Genomic DNA, 20,927 nt, shown 5'->3' with positions numbered 1-20,927 from the left:
GTACATTAGTTAACTCTATGCACATCGTTGTACACAACTGTCTAGAACTTTTTCATCTTACAGAACTAAAACTCTGTATCTATTGGACAGCACTTCCTCTTTCTCCCTCCCCTTCAGTCCCTGGCAACTACCATTCTACTTTCCATTTCTAAGGGTTTGACTATTTCAGATACCTCATATAAGTGGAATGAATCATTTGTCTTTTTGTGACTGGCGTATTTCACTACGCATAATGCCTCAAGATTCATCCATGTTGTAGCATGTGACAGGATTTCCTTATTTTTTAAAGGCAGGATAATATTTCATTGTATGTATGCATCATATTTTCTTCATTCATCTGTTGGTGATATCACTGGTTACACTGATTTACAGATGGAAAACTTCTCTGGACCTCAGTTTTCTCTCCTTTTTAGTGTGTTAAGAGGATGAAATGAGATAATACATGCCCACCTTGAAGTAAGCACTCAATAAATAATAGCTGCTATTATTACTCTTGTCTTATTGTTTTTTATTTCATGTTTTAAATAGGTAATATTTTTTAAGGTTCAAAAATGTAAAGAGGTATTATACAGTGAAAAGTCTCTCCCTCCTAGCCCCTATTCATCTAGCGCCTACCCATAACCATTTTACTAGTTTGTTGTATGTCTTCCAGAGTGTATTATGAATGTAGTATCATGCAAATATGAATATACTAGTGGCTCAGTGCACAGATTCGTGCACATTGAAAGGAAATTAATTAGAAGAAATATTTTAATATCGCTATTTTCCCTTTCTCTATAATAGAAGTGTCAACCAAATTCACGATCGACAATGACAGATCAAAACACAAATGTGCGATTGGCGCCAGCGAGAGCTTTATATGTATATGCATGCGCGAGTCAGCTTAGCCTTTTATATATATAGAATAAACTTGCTTAATTAGACCTGCTTCCTGATGTAGCTAAACTTTTTCCAGCCCAGTGAAGCACCCAAACTTCTCTTTCAGGTAATTGTCAGCAACACAGCAGTAAAATGTTTGCACCTGGCTATAAAGCAAGTCATGTTCCTGGGCTGAAGAAACTACAAGGAGGCTAGTTGTCGCTAGGGAGAGGAAGCTGGATGTTGCTATGTGACATCATTACCTGGTGCCCACAGCAACCGTTTCCAGGCTGGGCTGGGCTGTGGGCCGCATTTTGCGCCATGGGGTCTCGGCAGTGTTGGCTGCGATTTGGTGGGCTGTCGCTCCGGGTGGTGGCCTGTGTCCCACTTGGGGGAAGCCGAGTATTGCTTTGTGGGCGCCAGGTCCACGGTGCCATTTCTCTGTAAATGGCCAGTGCACGTCACAACAGCTCCTGCATTGAACGCCTGTGCCCTGGTGGTCAGTGCACATCATTGTGACCGGTCGGACGGACAGTTAGCATATTAACCTTTAATATATAGAGATATTTTTATTTTTCTCCCCTTTCACACAAAACGTAACATACTATAATTAGCATTGCTCAAAAGCTTACGTTTTTACTTAACAATATAACTTGGAAATCTGTCTATCTTAGTGCCCAGAGAATGTCTCATTTCTTCATGTTACTGCATAGTATTCCATTGTTTGGAAATATTATATTTCTTTAGCCTGTTGATGGAGACTTGAGTTGTTTCTAATCTTTTGCTATTACAAACAAGGCAGCAGTGAATAATCTTGCACATATGGCATGTTGCATGTGTGCAATTATATATGTAGGATAAATTCCAAGAAGCAGAATTGCTGGGTCAAAGGGAATATGCATTTGTAATTTTTGTAAGTATTGCCAAATTGCCCTCCATAGGGATTGTGCCAATTAACTCCCACCAGCAAAATATGAGAGTGCCTGTTTCCTCACAGCTTCACCACAGAATTTATCAAATGTTTGGATTTTTGCCAATCTAATAGGTGAAAAGTGAATCTGTGTAATTTTAATTTGCATTTCTCTTATGAATGAGGTTGAGCTTTTCCAGTGTTTAAGAACCTTGGCAGTTCTGTGAACTTCCCAGATGTATTGGATTCTCCATTTTTTTCTTATTTTCTAGTAGTTCTTTATATATTAGGGAGATTAGTCCAATTCAATGTGTATCCCTTGACTTGGTTTACAGATTTTTGAACTATATACAAATTTATTTTATGTAATGAAATTTATCATAATTTTTTCCTGTAAAGCTTCTGGATTTTGGATTCATTTGTTTGGACAGGTTTTTATTATCATTATTATTATTATTATTTCATATGTACTGCATATTTACAAACATATTCCTAAATATTTGCAGTTGCTGCTTTTGTAAATGGGGTCTCATTTTCTGTTATGTTTCTAGCTATTGTGTATAAGAAGGCTGCTGATTTCTGTGTTAATTTTGTATTTCTTTACATGAACAAATTTTCTATTTATAGTTTTTCATTAGTTCTTATAGAATTTCTGTAAATACATGAATATTAATAATATATAATATATAATAGTATGTAGAATAATGTGGTGATCTCTTTCATTTTCATGTTTATACCTCTGACTTTCTGGCCTACTGTTGTTGCTGTTATTGTAATCACTACTGCTACCACCACCACTACAGAGGTTGGCATTAAGCTACAAGTTGGCATTAATTCAGTGAACACCCTTATACCTTCTACCTATATTCATTAATTACCATTTTTTCCATATTTGCTTTATTTATTTTATTTAGCCATTTCAGAATTGCGATTCACTCTTAAATACTTGAGCTTACATCTCCTAAGGATAGTGACTTCTCTTAATCAGAGTATCAGATCACATCTTGGATAATATTTTATAGTATCTTCCTTACTTTTACCTATATTTTCAATACTTTAAATTTTTTCTTTAAGTATTATTTTATATTTTGTTTATGATCATTCTGTTAATTGTGCATCTTTTTTTATAATGCCTTCTATGTTTTGTGATTTGGGCTGTAACAACTTACTTCTTGCAGCTTTTTCTGTTGGAATTATTTGAGTCATGTAGGTTCACCCTGAGAGGGTTTGTTTGCTTCTGCCTTGTACCTGAGTGTACTACCAGCCTAGGACAACTTTAAATTCTTGGTATGTGTCTTTCTGGTCCATCAGATAATGTGAATTTGATATGAAAATCTTAAATGAAGATTGGTTTGTGGTTATAAAATCTCAGGAGAAAAAAAAATTTTTTGGCAGGCAGTTTTCCTTGTCGGCTGCGGGGTGGGGGTATTTCTAATTTAGTCTAACACATAGGTCTTTAGGGTTCCAGCTTTATTATAGATTATGGATGGGCTGTCCTGTGTATTCAGCTGACCAAGAAAGCAGAACACTTAATATCACTTGTTTGGCAAATATCATTATTGAGGCAAAACATTGTGTTCTGTTTTCCTTTCTGGGTTCTGCCTTTCACTTTTGGGCCTTTGTGAATTTCTTAGACACTCACCAGTTTATTGAGTCAGGTAAAATAAGAGTTTTTATATTTTATCAAAACCTTTTTTTTCTGTTAGGGTACATATTTTGTCATGTGGCTGAAATGGAAGCTCTCGTAAAATAGGACCTTTTTTGTTAATGTGTTGTCTTAAATAATGTAGAAAGAATGCATATTATAGGAGAAAGAGAAAGAGACAATTCATGCCAAGGTATATCATAGTTCTTTGAAAATATTGATTCAAAATACAATACAAGGCTCCCTCCCCCCTCAAAAATAAAAAAAGCTTTTAAATTATATTGGAGAGAATTATAATAGTAAAGAATGTGGTCATTTGAGTCAGTCAGACCTGGGTTTTCAGCTGAGTCCTCTATCCGTGTGACCTTCCATAATTTCTTAGCAGTTTATTTATCTGTAAAATGAGGTGAGGGCAGGTTTGAGGATCAAAAGATATAGTATATTGTTTATAGTATACTAGTGGCCCGGTGCACAAAATTCATGCACTGAGGGGGGGGGTGTGTTCCCTCAGCCCAACCTGCACGCTCTCCAATCGGACATCCCTCTTGCAATCTGGGACTGCTTGCTCCTAACTACTCACCTGCCTGCCTGCCTGATCACTCCTAACTGCCTTTGCCTGCCTGATCTCGCGCCCAACTGCCCTCCCCTGCTGGCCTGATCTCGCCCCCAACTGCCCTCCCCTGCCGGCCTGGTTGCCCTTAACAGCGCTCCCCTGCCAACCTGATCTTGCCCCCAACTACCCTCCCCTGCAAGCCTGGTTGCCCCCAACTGCCCTCCCCTGCCAGCCTGATTTCACCCCCAACTGCCCTCCCCTGCAGGCCTGATCTTGCCCCAACTGCCCTCCCCTGCCAGCCAATTTGGTTCTGATTGGTCGGTTTCTATGCCAGTCAGCGTCAAAAGCTCCGCCTCCTAGGCAGCCATTGGCTCTTCATAGTTCACCCAGATTTGGTTCTGATTGGTCGGTTTCTATGCCAATCAGCGTCTCTGGGCCTATCTCCAGGCCTGATCAGAGAGGCGGGGTTGATCAGCAGCCCCCACGGAGGCCCTGAGAGAAACAGAGGAGTGGCTGCTGGTGAAGCCTGGAGAGAAAGAAAGAGGCAACGGCTTATCAACAGCTGCCACGGAAGCTGCGGATCAGACCCTGCCTCTCTCTTCGGGCCTCTCTCTGGGCCTGATCCACAGCCCCCTCCGCAGTCAATGCTGGGTTGCCACAGCAACCCAGCATTGACTGCAGGACTGACTTCCGGTGTTCAGTCAAGCCTTCGGTCGGTCGTTATGGACCCTGGGTTTTTATATGTTAGGATAGAAGGTTCAGCCTAGTGCCTGATACACAGAGTAAATGTTAGCTACTTGTAGTTTTAATCATTCTCTTTCCAGAGTGAGTGTTCAAGGTGTCAATACATAGTGCTAAATGTAAAACATCTCACATTATACATGATATAGCATACAATTGAATATGGGTTTGTGGGAGATACTACTATAAAGGGAAAAACAAGAAAGGTACTTTGGGGCCAAAGGGTAGGAGGAAAGCAGAATGAAGGTTGGCAGGTGACCAAAGGCAAGGAAGCCCTCTGGCTCCCCTCAGCTTTCCAGAAGGATTGCTTAAGGATATTTTCCACTCTGGCTTTTTCTTTCGTGTTCTGTTCAGTTCAGGAACATATACTTCCTATCCCTTTGAGTCAAAGGAAGCTTCCTATGGCCCGAGGGAGCTAGGGTACTTTTAGAGAAGGAAGCTTGTTCCCTTCTACAGGGACCTCAAGGGTAGGTAGGGATTTTGATTCTTACCAGTTCAGCAAGTAATCATTTGGTGTCCCCAGAGTTCTGGAAGTATCTTATTAGAAAAGAGACATAGTTGCATTTTACTGAATGGGAAATTTCTAATCCGTAGAATACAGAAATATATACCATGTAGCATTAGCACATAACAAGCAGTATGAAGTGTTTAGACCTTTTCCTCTTCCACTTGGGATGACTCAGTCTAATTCTTGTATCACTTTTTCATTAGACTACACTGTAGTGGAGCATCAGAAATAAGAGGAAATTATGCAGCCCACCTCTATCTAACCTTTTGCTCTTTATTTTTGCATTCCCAAAAACAAGAAAAGTGTGTCTTATTCATTGTCTTTGTATATTTCTCTTGGTACCTCTATTGTCACTTCGGTTTTTAGTAAAGGAAATTGGCTTATTTGAAACGCTTGTCTTAATCCTCTATGGAAATATCAGTTTATGGGAAGGTTAAGGCAGCTCATTTGGGCTCCTCTCAGAGTCTCCATTGCAATTGTCGGAAAGGAACCCCCAGGGAAACCCTGGAGCACAGTCAGTGGCTGCGCGGAAGACAGCAAGCACTCCAGATGCTTTATCAGGTGCTGTCTGGAGAGCAGAAATAATGGTCTGAAGGCAGAAATGCTGATGTCTCCACTTTCCCAACTTAGCACAAACATCTTCTTTATCTTTGGTGGATTTTGGTGCCACAGAGGCGGCTCTAAGAAGCCTTAAATGCAAGTGTGATTGCTTTTAGAATCCCAGCTTGCAAGGCTTTAAAAGCATGGCATTTGGGGGTTTCCTTGACTTGAATTCCTTTTTTAAAGGAAGTGGATTCATAGCATCCTCTGTCAGTGCCATTTCTCTTTCTGTGATGACTTGTTCACTGTTTACATCAAAGGATTCAGGAAGTGAGAGAGGTAAACATAAATAGATAAATGAACAAACAAATAAATAAAAAGGTTGCTGCCTTTGTCACACAGCAAAAGGCCTGACTGTAACATAATGGGAACACAGCAGCTGTTTGAATAAAACTTTTAAGGCTTGTTTTTTTTTCTGGAAACTTCGAAGCATGTCTGATTTTTTTCCTCTTTGAATAACACTGTGATATGGGAGAAGTACTCTAGAATGTATGGTTGCAGTGGGACTTTTGAATGGATCACTGTTCCAGTAACTGCAGGTGCTGGTATGAAATGCTCTCACTGCTGTCCACTGACATGGTCATCCTTTGGAAGGCCCAGAAGATGATTTGTAAATTATTTGCTTCTTGTCCCCATTCAGTTTTTTTTAAAACCATCTTAACTATTTTTAAGTTCAGTGGTATTAAATACTTTCATAATTTATATAACCGTCATTACCATCTGGCTCCATAACTCTTTTTATCTTGTAAAACATTATTTTATCATTAAATAATAACTCCTCATTCTCTCCCTCCCTCCAGCCCCTGACAGCCACCATTCTACTTTCTGTCTTTATGAATTTGACTACTCTGAGTATCTCATATAAGTGGAATCATGCAATATTTGTCTTTTGTGACTTGGCTTATTTCACTTAGCATAATGTCCTCAAGGTTCATCCATGTTGTAGCCTCTTGCAGAATTTCTTTTCTTTTTAAGGCTGAATAACATCCCATTGTATGTATATACCACATTTTGCTTATTCATTCATCCATTAATGGAACTTGAATTGCTTCCATGTTTTAGCTATTGTTAATAATGCTGCTATGAACATGGGTGAATAAATACCTCTTCAAAACCCTGCTTTCCATTCTTTTGGATATATGCCCAGAAGAAGAATTGCTGGATCATTTGGTAATTCTATTTTTAATTTTTTAAGAAACCACTAAAAATGGGAATTGAACCAATGACCTCTTGGTACATGGGTCAACATTCAACCACTGAGCCACACTGGGCTATGACCTTGACTCTTTCAAAAAAGGCACTGTAGAGTGAAAATAAGTAAACTAGGCTCTGCCTTCAACCCATTTTACATGGCCCACTATTTCTTGAGCATTGTCGGTGCAGGGAGTGTGCTAGGTGCTTTACCCACTTTATCTCAGTGTCCCTATAATCAGAGCAGGGGCTAAAATCCTTCACAGGATGGAAGGAAACTGAGGCTAAATGGAATTATACAAGACCCTTTATCTTGCTTTGGGGTCCAGGTCTTTTCTACACCTTATTTCCTTTTCCAATTATTAGGTTCTCATAGAAAGGAAATAAGAATAGCCTTTTCTACAGAATAATCTATAGCATACTTTGGTGTGTTATCCCTACTGGGGTTTTTTCCCTTTCTTTTCCCACTTTCATTCCCTTTTGCTCTTTCCTTTCCCCTTTTTCTTCCTCCCCCTATTTCTTTCCTTCCCTCTGCTATACTCCCTTTACTGTCAACCTCTTTCTCTTTCCTTTTTTTAAAATTTATTTTTATTGATTTCAGAGATGAAGGGGGAGAGAGAGAGAGAGAAAAAACATCAATGATGAAAGAGAATCATTGATTGACTGCCTCCTGTGTGCCCCAACCCAGGCATGTATCTTGACCTGATTCATAGGTCTACCACCGAGCCACGCTCATCAGGCTCTTTCTTTTCTTTCCTTCTTCTCTTCTCTTCTATTTTCCTTTTCCTTTTCCAACATTCTTAATGAAGTTTCAATGCCAAGATTAGGAATCTGTTTAATGTATTTCTTGAAGGAAATTGGATTCTTGTAATATTCCCATTTGATTTTTTTTTCTAGCACTAAAGATTTTCTCAGTTTAATTTGCTTTCAGAGGAATTGCCATATTTTAAAAATAATGTACCAAAACAGATTTATTTCCTATTAGTTTCAAAAAGAGTGACCTCAAATTTTGAATGGAGTCTTTTAAATAATAAGATTTGGAAGTAATTGCTTAATATGTGAATTCAAGGTAATGATAATGATAATGTACTGATTGACCCACTACCCTACTTATTCCTAACCTAGATAACTAAAATCAGCTTCTTATTCGCTCCATGAACTGTGTTGGTGAAACCTCTTGTTTGCAGCTGGAGCTTGCACTTGATTCCTTTGTTGTTCTATTGTTTCCTTTAGGGTGAGGGAGAATAATTAAGGAGAACATCTTTTCTGAGCAGCTGGAATCAAATTCCAGCTGACTGCAGCACCTGTGAAGATGGCACCTCTGCCTCTGGGTGGCAGGGTGGGATGCCAGCCGTGGAGCTTGCGACAATGGGCTCCAAAGTGCAGAGACGTGGCCATGCCGCACCACTCCTGCCCTTCTGTGAGCTTCAGATGGCAGTAATATCAGTGAATGCAAAGTGTCTGCTTTAGACTAATTAGAGGAATGATTTGTGAAACGGCGGCTATTTATTTAATTAATCACCAGCACAAAGCCATAAAACCCATATTTTAAAAATCCCTGTTAGTTTGCCATGTGGTTAATAGATTGGGGCACATTAACAAGTGACATGGTGATGTATTAAAAATGTTCCACCTAAGGTTTTTTTAGGAAGGAACGGAAGCTGTCTGCTTCAGATGCTCAAGTATAACCTGCCAGGATTTGACCTTTCTGAGGTTTTAATATTTATTTGTAAAGGCATTTATCTTTTGAATAGCATTTTCATTAAAAAGATACCACCTCTTAGAATATTTCATAATATAAAAGTGTTTGTAGAATAATTTCTAAAATTATGTTAAAGTTAATTTTGTTACATTTTCTCTTAACAATACAGAACTATATTTTCTCATGAAATTATACTGTGGTTACTAAGCATTACAGTACTATTATAACATAGGTTCTTATTTTCCATTTTTGGGTAGGGGAGTCATTTAATTAACTAAATAATAAATGTAATAACGTTTTTGTTGCAGCTGTCAGCATTGCATTTTGTTCTGCCCTTATTACTTTTTATTGTATGGGCACAGGGATAATTGCTATACTTGCTCAGTCTCATCCCAGGTGAATTGTCATTTTTGGATGGTAAGAATAAAGATAGAATTGCCTTGTTCAAGAGACGACACTGGCATCAAAAATGAGAAGAAATAGCTAAGACTGTAACAAATGATAATGGTTTTTACATAAATTTGTAGTTGCTTTTCAGTATACATAAGTGTGTATATGTGCAGGCCATCTTGTATTTTGATAATATTTGAAGCTAAATTGATATGTCTGTGATTCACTCTTTTTGTTTAAAAAATTATTCTGAATAGTCAATGTTCTCACTAAGCAATTCCCACAAAATTTAAGATCATGTATGAAAATGCGTTGCTCAGGTGGACGCTTATAAGGAAATTGTCCAGCTCTTAGGATTGTGTTTCTCTGCTGTGTTGTATAATTACCTGCTCTGTTAGAAGGGGAGCTGGAATAAAACATGAGTATGTTAATGCAGCCTGGAGCTGATGTGGTGGTGATGATTACAATGCAGATAAAGCATTTCTCATAACTGCCGTTGCCTACTGGAGCCTTTGAAACATCTGGACCTTTAATTGAAAAATAGTGTGGTGCTGTGCAAGGCAGGCATGCTAAGTGAAGTCACTAATTTAGAATACAAAAATATAATTGATAAAGTGTTTTATTTACATTGTATTTAAATATTCATACTTTGTTATGCTTTGTATAACAGGGAATTACTGGGTTAAATTTTCATGAACATAGACAGTTTAAATGAGATAAATTAAGTGAAAATGTTAATGGACTTTTACACTGGAACCAGAAAACGGTTTACTCCAGAAGGGTATGTACTTTTGTTCCTATTGGGGCCTTTTAGGGAAGCAAATAGGTTAAGTCCTTATTCTTTATGTTTTGTGTTTTAGAAGAACTAACCATCAGTTGGTAACATCATTGCATTTCATTCTTGTTATTGCTATCATATCTTGTTATTTGGTTAAAAAATAAAATGTTTCCTGGCATAATGGTAAATGGCTCTAATGGCAACATTATCTCCCAATAAACCAAAGCCTTCCCACCTCTCCAGGGCAGGTTATCAGCCTGCCCAGGAGAGCAGAAGAGCTGGTGAAGGGCGTGCAATTAACCTTTGTCCTGCATTCACAGCAGGGGAACTGACCTAGCAGCCTTCCGAGGAAATCCAATTTAATTTAAAATGAATTTGAAAAGACAAATTAGCCATATCTATTTTAATAAGATAAAATCCCGATTCTCTCTGTGTCTGGTTTAGTTAGGACCTCAGAGGAGATTGGACTAAGACTCAGGATGAACAGGAGGGAAATAATGCCAGGGGGCTGAGGAGCAACCCAGGAGACCCTGGTACCTGAGTGACTTGTCAGTTTCTCATGCTGCCTGTTTGGCAGAGGGTTGCAATCTGAGATGGGCCTTTGTCTAATTCAGACGTTTTGCTTTTGTTGGAGCTTGATGCCATGTTGATGTCTTATGCTGCTTGCCTGTCTCTCCAAGGACCACCTTCTTATTTTCCTCCTTTGTCATTATCAAAGCACATTTGGGTCCTGCCACCTGGGTAGCCACATTTAGTAACAGATACACCTCACAATTACTGATAAGACTCTTACTCCAACAATTGGGATTCTCTGAGGCCTGTGCGTTGGTACTTGACCAGTGCTTTTTGAAAACTGAAGCAGAGGGTTCTGCCTACTCTTCAAGGAGCTGCTGTTTCCTTGTGTTTTTACACTGAAGCATAGTGAGGTTTTTTGAGCCCCTTCTATATGCCCAAGACCAAGGAAAGCTGAAACAGTTTCTGCCTTCTGCCTGTACACAAGACAACCGGAAGCAGTTGTCCCAATGCCCCCCTTCAGTGCCAGCAGTCCCTACATAGCTGCAAATGCGTGTGGCAGGTGAGGCTGCAGGAGAGGAGCCACTGAAACTTAGAAGGATTCTTCAGACCAAGTCTCCCAGTTCTGACACAATAGCTGTAATGTGACCTTTCCTAAATACTTAGCTCTACCCAAGACCGGATTCACTGAAAGGGTGGGGTTTGGCAGTTGATCAGACCTGGGTTAGGATCTTGATCTCTCCCTAGTCGAGGGAATTGGAGCAGAGCCTACTTACTGAAAACTTTCTCGGCTTTAAAAGGGAGTGAGCAGTCCTCATAGGACTGTTGGGCATAATGAATTAGATCATGTACCGAAAAGTACTTGGACCCTGGTAGGTGCCCAATAAATGTCAGCCAGCAGTTGTGATCTGCCAGTTTCAGAGGGAGTTTCCGTGGGAACACAAAGGGCTGCTTACAGAGGAATTTGCTCTTTGTGCCTGGCCTCACCTACCAGCGCTGTCAGCTCTGAAGCTGGCCTGTTTTACTTTGTATTTCGGGGCTGATTACCTAATTGAATAGTGTGACACACAGAGAGCTTTTTATTTTTTAAAGTACTCAGTACTGACAGTTTTATCCAGGGGATCCTGTTTTCCTGTCAGTTTTACAAATAAAGTTTTCTGCCACTTACTACTTTTTTTTCTTTTATTGTATCTGGGAGACATGTAGGATAAAGGCCTGATAGTCGGACTTTTTGAACTGCTTCTCAATTGTAAATTTTGCATTTAACTAGAAGTAACTCTTCCCAGTAGGAAGTATTGTTCTGGATAAATAGTAATTTAGCTCTTCTTTATCTTTCTGCCTTTTATATTTCATCAAGCATCTGCAAACTGTTAAATGCAAACTTTCTCAGTGGGCTCTTTGCAGTTGTATTGTTTTTGCAGTGTGAAAAATTTTTATTTTCTTTTTTCTTTTTTAAAAATATTTTTTATTGATATTTTACAGAGAGGAAGGGAGAGGGATAGAGAGCTAGAAACATTGATGAGAGAGAAACATTGACCAGCTGCCTCCTGCACACCCCCTACCAGGGGATGTGCCTGCAACCAATGTACATGCCCTTGACCGGAATCGAACCTGGGACCTTTCAGTCCTCAGACCGACACTCTATCCACTGAGCCAAACCGGTTTCGGCTATTTTCTTTTTTAATATATTTTATTGATTTTTTACAGAGAGGAAGGGAGAGGGATAGAGAGCTAGAAACATCGACCAGCTGCCTCCTGCACACACCCCCACCGGGGATGTGCCCGCAACCAATGTACACGCCCTTGACCGGAATCGAACCTGGGTCCGCAGACTGACGCTCTATCCACTGAGCCAAACCGGTTTCGGCAAAATTTTTATTTTCTATTGCAGACAAGCATCTTTCTCTGTCACCAGAGGTGTAGTTTATTTGTGTGGCCTTTTCCTGTACAGAATAACACCTAACCCAGTTATTTTACATGTACATTTTGAGGATGAAAGTGAATGTCATAATTGGAGAAATGTAAAGCTATTTATTTCCATTTTGTCTGATGTTTTTACATTGTTTGCTAGGAGGTGCATCAGGGACTTGAATTAATTATAATTACTGTAGAGACATACGCTGATTGAGCAAAGAAAGTAGTAAGCCTATTTGCACCAAGGCTATCTAATTAAATTCTAACTTTGGATAAGCTAAATGTGCATGAAAAATGAATTTTAAGAAGTTTTTATGACTTACTAAATAATGATTCAGTAAAATTTTTGAATTATATCATTAAGGAACATTGATTCTTAAAGTGATAAAACAGTCATGAACCTACTACTGTATAGAAATTTGTGGGTTTTTAAAAATTGTTTAAAATCAAGTACATAGAAAACATTTTAAGTTGTATATTAACATTTAAAATCTTTATAATATTTAATCAACTAAAACCCTGCAAGAAATGAATATATGCACCTGAATTATTTCCTTCAATATTTATACAATTTTATGTTCTTAAAATACTTCACTATCTCTGGAATTAAATTGTCCTTGGGGTAGTTGGAGGGTAATACCAAATTTTCCATATAATTTAGGAGGGTGATAATGGCTGTACTGTAACCTTTTCTAGAGATACATCATCTAGTAATGGAGCCAAGTATACAGTCTCCATTGAGTTTTAATTTTAAAAGTTGATGTTAAATCTTAAAAAGTCTCATTATATTACAATAATTGATAGCGTTTAAAACATGTAATTCTTCTTTATGGTTTTAAAAAACCTATTTTTACTTTTAAAGCATATTGATTTTATTATATAAATGATTTAATAATGAAGAGGTCCCTATAGTTACCCTAGGTGATGGGGCTTAGTTCATGCAAATTACCTTTCCCTGATATTATCATCATTATAGAAGTCATTGTTTGTATAATTAAATGCAAAGTGCTGTGTTACATTAATGATCTAAAGAATCCCACAATGGCTATGAAAATTCAAACGGACACTTAGCTTCTATTACGCTTGAAGATGGCTGGGTTGTACTTGTGTGAAAGCATCTCCTGGTACATGCTGTAAGCATCCTGAGCTGGACCAGAAGAGAATGCTATGGCCCTTTTCTCTTAATGATTGAGATAGAGACCTGTCCCTATTGCTTCCACTTCTCAAGTCATGGATGTCTGAAGGGACATTTTGTCCAAAGATCTGCCTGGCCTGAGCAACAGCTTAAGTAACAACAAGAAATAATTGACATTTGTATAACAGTTTGCAGTTTACAGAGCATTTTAAATGCTTTATATTTACTTTATACGCCCTGTCATTCTTTTGAGGTGATGGTCTCATCTTTGTTTATGACTGAGGAAATTGACTTTCAGAGAGGTTATGGGCTTTGCCCAAGGTCACTCAGCTAAAGGCTGGCAGGACCAGGGTCCAGACCAGTTCTGTAGACTGCTAAGTGGTACGCAGCAAATATAACCCATGATGGTGCAAACTGACAGTATGATCAGGCTTTCATTTCTTTTCCTTCAGCCACCCCACCCCTTTTGCAAAATTTCTTTCCTATGTTTGAACATGAATGATTACTAGTTTTTTCAGTTGATATCTTGCAACAAAATATTATTTGAGGCTATTACTCAAACTTCATTTGATAACAGTTAGCTTGTTTAAACCAATAGCTCTAGGCATTTTATTTTGTCCCGAAGTGGAAGAAGATTGTCAGAGTGTCAAAATGTGGAGGATTTATTTTAAGTAGATAAAACCTTTTTCTGAGAGCAACAACTCCTTTTCCTGTTTTGGGTCCAGGACTATAGATTTACATTTACCGTGGATGTTATAGAAAGAAAAATTACGAAAATCATTAGTGTAAGAAGGACTAACGGAAATGATATTTTCTATGCTGTGTTGTGCTCTCAGAAGGATTATAGTCTGGCTCATTTAATGATCTTAGTAACCGAGTTACTTGTTTGAGGTCCTCGTCTACATGAAGGGATGTCTGTGGAAGTGGAGGTAGATTAGTTCTAACTTTATGAGGGCTAGAACTAAGATCAATGGGTAAAATCTGCCAAGAGAGTATATGTAAAATGGAAAGAAATGCGTGTTAGCCGTCAAAACTGTTTTACTGAAGACAGAAGCAAAGGGTTTGCTTCAAAAGGTGGCAGGGACGTACCTCATCAGTGGAGATGCTCTAGGAACAGTGGTCGCCAACCTTTCGGACCTCACGGACCACCAGTGATCCATGGACCACTGGTTGGTGACCGCTGCTCTAGGAAGGTTTTTTGGACAGCCAGTTGGGGAAAATGTTTTAAAGGGGAAGACCCTTAAAATTCCTTGCAGCTTCCAAAGTCTATAATGACAATAATGTGGGTTTTTTTTTAAAGTCTATGAATGTAAATAAGCAGGGGACAAAGGAAACCTATTAAACATCCAACATTTCTTGAGTATTTACTGTGGACTAGTGATAAAAGTGCTTTACATGCATAATCTCATTGAATTCTTTTTTTAAAAACTCCATAAGGAGGTACTTTTATAAGGAAATAGTAACTCAGAGGTTAAATAAAACTGTTCAAGGACACACAGTAAGTGGCACTGCTGAGAACGGAACCCAGGTCTTTCTGGTTCCACAACTTATTATTTTAATGCCACGCTGCACTACCTCACTGGCTCCTATTAATGCAATAAGGATCCTGGAGGTACCCAGATCAGAACTTGACCTTGTTAAAGAAAGAGTGACAGTTGACTTTCTTAATAATAAAAGCTTAATGGAACCAAGGTTGGTGATTCAGAAGAAATTAATGAGATTTTTGTCAATTTTATTTTAAACTTAACTTGTCAGAAAATACTGTGTCCAGTGACAAACTGTAGAAATGTTTTTGACAAATTAACTTGACTACAGGTGCCAGATCAGGGAAATGTTAATTTAATAGCCTTTAAGCGTTCCAGATTTATTGAGGGCTAAGATATCACTACAGGATATCCTAACTCTGAATGGATCTGTCATAGAATTTTATTCAACATCTATTCATAAGTTTAGTGCTACCATTTTGAATGTAAAAAAGTGAGATTTTTCTCCACACCCATAACGGTAGCACTTACTGAGAGCAACATGCTGCAGTCTGGTGTTTGGGTTTTCTTTTCCACCTCATCTAAACCATCTTTACTTCCGTCTGTTAAACCTGGCTTCGACCAGATTTAGGCCAGCTTTTGTTTGGAATCACTTTAATCAAATGAAATCCCTTATTTATCATCAGAGTAATGATAATTTGAGACACCTGTACCAAGTCTGTTATTAAAGACTAGGCCATTGGTAGAATACAAGCCCTTGTTGAGGGAATCGGGGAGGAAACGTACTGGCAGGATGGAACTGAAGCCATTCCTTTAAGAGAGTTTTAACTTTTGAAGGCTACAAATAACCCTTTTATCAATTTGCATCATTACATTGTCTGGATACACTGATTTATTTATTTCTGCATTAAAATTACATATAATGATCTGCTTGTGCAGTTGTGACTAATGAAATAATGCCGCCTGCTTTTTGTCTCTTTAATTGCAGAAGCCAAGCTGTCTATCCTTTTCGTTTCTTCCCCTTGACAGAGAAATTGAACACTTAACAACAGTTTTGAGATCTGATACTCAATTTATTACTGACAAACCTGTATGTTAAGTAGCACTGCTAACTAAACCTTCTCTCCTTAAGATTTAATTTAGCTACCTCACTTGATATGAATGTTTCTTAATCCAAGATTATTTTGAACTGAATACCATCTATTCTTCCTACTTCCCCTATTTTGGAAACTATCAGGTACATAATTTTGAAATTAACTTTATGATAAGCAGCAAAGTGCATATTTTAATTAATGGGATCAAATAGGAGAAAATCTAGTATAGCTGTAATATTTTAACTCATCATGTTAAAATTCTATATGTTGCAATTCTGTACCTATTCACATTCTATATATTAGAAGTTATTTAAATTGTTAAGGTTTTTACATTTTATGAATTATTAATTAATTAATTTATTTTTAGTCCTCACCTGAAGATATGTTTTCACTGATTTTAGAGAGAAAGAAAGGGAGGAAGGAAGGGAAGGAGAGAGGGCGGAAGAGAAAGAAAGGGAGAGAGACAGGGAGGGAGGGAGGGAAGAAAAGAGAGAAAAAGAGAGAGAGAGATCAGATGGAAGAGAAGCACCAATTGGTTACCTCCCGCACTCACCCTGACTGGGGATGGAACCCACCGGCCTTTTGGTGTATGGGACGATGCTGGGTGGGGTATGCCACCCAGCCAGGGCTTATGAACTAATTATTAATTAAATGATGTATGATTCATAACATAGACATTTCATGATTAATATAAAGACATTTTTCAAAAGAGTAAACTTTTACAATATATGTTATAAGCCACAAAGCATTCATACTCTTTGACCCAATAATCTACTCCTAGGAAAATGTGCACACACATTTACATAAGCATATTTAGGAGACTATTATTCATAATAGTGAAATACTAGAAACAGTGTAACAACCAGGGAATATGTTGATAGTATCACTACATGCTGTAATACAATGCAGATGTTTAAAATCATGTGTTAAAAGAATATTGATCATTCTATTGATATGTATGCACTTTTTGAAAAATCAGTGACTATGTACCAGGCATTTTATATACATCTTAATTACTTTTCAAGTAAGGGAATGGAAGTTCTAAGAGGTGTAGTTAGTTACCCAACATCTAAGGTCTGGCAGCTAAACAAGTGGCAGAGTTTGGGTTCAAACCTGGATCTGGCTGACCCCAGATCCGTGCTCTTAACTACCATTCAATATCCTCTAGCAATGAACTAGGGCAGCGCAGCGAGGAGAAAGATTTGAGAGATGTCTCAGAGGCATTTGGATGTAGATGAGACAGAAAGAGGAGTTAAGTTTCCTAGATTGAGTGCCAGAGTAGGTGGTGAAAGCCTTCACTGAGATGGAATATTGAATGAGAGACGAGTGATGAAGAAGAAAATAGGTCTTGGGCATGGTGAGTTTGAGATTTGGCTGCATTTGCAGAGACATCAAGTCATGGAGAGGCCATGTGATATGAACTCTGGAGTCTAGCTGATCTTCATGAATTGCATTTGTGTTGAGAAATAGTTTTGCTACAGGGAATACAAACTTTTTTTTTGTTTTAAAACCTGAATTTGGGGCATTCCCTGATTAGGGGCTGCTCCTGGAGAGAGTTGTTCAAATCCGAGTTTGTCAGCTCTTTGCGGGTTTATTATTTTTTATTTTCTTTGATAAAAATCACTTAACCTGCCATGGGAAGGTGTCTGAATTACATTTTAAAACATTTTTTTCAACAGCCTGTCACAACACCTGGCACCTAGTGTGTTCTTAATAAATCATGCTGGATGCCTTAACATAGGCTCCATTTTCAAAATTGATCCTCTCTCTTAACACTCTTAAGCCCTCTGCGGTAGTTCTTTCTATTGCCTCTTCTGTTCATAATTATAATATTTACTGTTTTGTCTCTAATTATAAAAATAATACATGCTCATTATATAAAATGCAGAAAATTAAAATCACTCATAATCCCATGTCTCAGAGGACCGCGCCTCACTTTTTGTGGTTGGTGTGGTCGGTGTTTAAGTGCAGTAAGCGGCTCCTCCTTGGCTGGTGGTGCTGTTGGACGGAGGGCACATTGTTTATCTAGGAGGGCGGCCCCCATTGGTCTTGGTTGCTTATGAGCTCACACGACAGCCGCCCCCTCTTGAAGCTTTTCATTACGTTGTACCATGCAGACCTCCCGCATACAGTGGGTTTGATGAGGATCTGCATTGCGTCTCGCTTGATTTTGTCTTCAGAGCCCAGCAGGGCGTTTCAGTGGGTGTTTGTTGAATGCATGAGTGACTGAGAAAGATGGTGCTAAGCCAGTTTTCCCTATCTCTATGTCGACCCCTTCTGCTCTGATTATACCTCCATTTCCCTAGTTCCATGTTGTGGAAGCATCAATTGCCATGCAGTGAAACTATGATTGCTAGTTGCTTTTTAATAGTAAGATGTTGGGTCTTTGAAATATGGCTTGCCTTGATGTGTGATGAATACTTTTAATCCTTTGGTCACCTTATTCTTTTTTAATAAGTTAATTACTTTCTATTACGTTGATGGATTGTTTTATATTTTAGATGATTCCCTGTAAATGTTGCAACACAGGGACTATTAGATAGAGCTAACTGCCACCGCCTTGAGTTTTTCAGAAGAGGCTCCTTATTAAAAAATATGTAATTTCAGTGTTTGTGCAAGGCACTCGTTCCCGTCGTCAGTGCCTCAAGATGGAATTAGGAGACTTAAAAAGATAAAGCACTTTTTTCATTTAATAAGCATCCACCATATTTATTCTCATAGTTTCCCCCACACTTGCTATTTCACTTTGAGATAAAGAGGATAAAGGGATTCATAGGAGTATCATTCCTTAACAATAGTGCCTGTAGTTAGCTTAAAATAGAGACGTTCTCTGGAGTCTTAATCCCTAGCAGTTCTTGGCCGGCCCCTCAGAGCTAGCGCCCCCTGTAGGAGACTGCTTTCGGCAGCACTTCTGGTTCATTGTGAGCGGAGGCGAGGAGATGATGTCCAAACCTTTGAAAGTGGGAATTGATTTCATTTAGGACAGTGGTTCTCAGCCTTTCTGATGCCGCGACCCTTTAATGCAGTTCCTCATGTTGTGGTGACCCCCAACCATAAAATTATTGTCGTTGCTACTTCATAACTGTAATTTTGCTACTGTTATGAATCGTAATGTAAATATCTGTGTTTTCCGATGGTCTTAGGCGACCCAGCTAGTGGTTCTCAACCTGTAGGTCGCAACCCACAGGTTGAGATCCGCTGCTGTAGAGCCTAAGACCATCGGAAAACACAGATATTTACATTACGATTCATTAACAGTAGCAAAATTACAGTTATGAAGTAGCAACGAAAATAATTTTATGGTTGGGGGTCACCACAACATGAGGAACTGCATTAAAGGGTCGCGGCATCAGAAAGGTTGAGAACCACTGATTTAGGATGACTGTAGGGAAAGAAGGCATTGATGTTGGAAGTAGGGGCTTTGGAGTCAGACAGACCTGGGTTTAAACTCTGCCTCCTCCACCTTGGTTATGGGATCTTGAGTAGATGCCTGTAGCCTTATACACCTTAGTTTTCTCATCTGTAATATGAGGGTAATGATAGAACCCTACCTCTTATAGTGATTGTGAGAGTTAAATGAGGTAATTTAGACAAACATTTTGCAGAATTTATTTAACAGCTATAAATATCAGTTCTTGTTATAATAATAACATATTATTAGGGCTCCTATAGCATCCATCTTTGGTCTCATGTAACCTTGTAATAGGCTTGAGTAATAGAAATGGGTCTGATTTTAAAACGTAGGCCCTTTCTAGCATACTGCTCTGCATTTCCAAAGCACTCTACAGTTTGTGAAGCACATTCACATTGGTCATCTCATTGAACCTTCCTATTTTGAGATATTGTTATTCCGATAGTCCCTCAGCTCTAGTTCTTCAGAGGAAGGAGAAGGAATAAAGGAAATAAGAAGGAAAAGCAAGGACAATGAACTGGGCGGGGTGTGAAAAGGAGGTTGAGAAGAGTGATAAGGGGGTGACAAACCCACTCCAGAAAGCTTGCCCTTGTTTTAATTTTAACCCTTTAACTGCCTGACAAGGCCAAACACTTGCTGTTTAGAGATATCTTTGCTAGTCATTGGCTGAAAAACATGCATGGGTGTGAGTGTGTGCATGTGTATGTACGCATAAGAGAGTGAGAGAGAGTGTGCATTATGTAAGAGAATTGCTTTTTTATTATTTGCTTTATAACATAGAGACAAGAGTCAGTAAAAAAAAAATCAATGAGTCTAATATTAGATGCTGGGTTATAAGAGATGTGGGATTTCTCTTCAAATGTTTTTAAACGGATTTGATGTATTTCCTTACCTTAGTTCTGATCTTTTTTTTTTTTTTTTCTGCCTTGGAATGATAAAATTATAATGTTAAAGCTGGAACCACTTGGTTGCTCATGTACCTCCATTTTCCATCTACCTCCAGGAAATAAACCCGTAGAGGAAAGGCAAGAGGGATGGATGGAGGAAACTAGCATTTATTGAGTTTCTATCTTGTATCTTGGTAGTCATTTAAGTTATTTATGCATTCATTTTGCAGTTCAACAGATTTTTGTGGGGAGAGTCTTTTATGCAGGCACAGTGCTAGCCATTGTGTATAGAGCAGTAAACAAAGGAGACATTATTATAGCTGCCCTCATGGAACTCAGAGGCTAGTGGAGAAGGCATACACTAAGGATATACATGAACAAATACATAATGTAAAATTATTAAATGCTATCAAGAAAATGAACAGGATATATGTGAGAATTACTGTGGTCAGGGCTTCTTTTTTTTTATGATATTTTTTAAAATTGATTTTTAGAGAAGGAGGGAGAGGGAGTGAAAGATAGAAACGTCAATTGGCTGCCTCTTGCATGCCTCCCCTACTGGGGATTGAGCCTGAAACCCAGGCTTGTGCCCTGTCCTGGAGTAGAACCAGT

At 38.5% G+C, this 20,927-nt stretch overlaps 1 protein-coding gene across 19 annotated transcripts in view; it reads left to right on the top strand.

The window, feature by feature from the left end:
- MAPKAP1 (MAPK associated protein 1) overlaps positions 1-20,927 on the top strand; it is a 199,553-nt gene that overhangs the window by 48,293 nt on the left and 130,333 nt on the right. The gene's annotated exons all lie outside the window — the stretch shown is intronic.

The sequence above is a fragment of the Eptesicus fuscus genome, chromosome 15 (genome assembly GCF_027574615.1).
Source record: "Eptesicus fuscus isolate TK198812 chromosome 15, DD_ASM_mEF_20220401, whole genome shotgun sequence".
Taxonomy (NCBI): Eukaryota; Metazoa; Chordata; class Mammalia; order Chiroptera; family Vespertilionidae; genus Eptesicus; species Eptesicus fuscus.
This window is presented reverse-complemented; position numbering and strand designations above follow the sequence as displayed.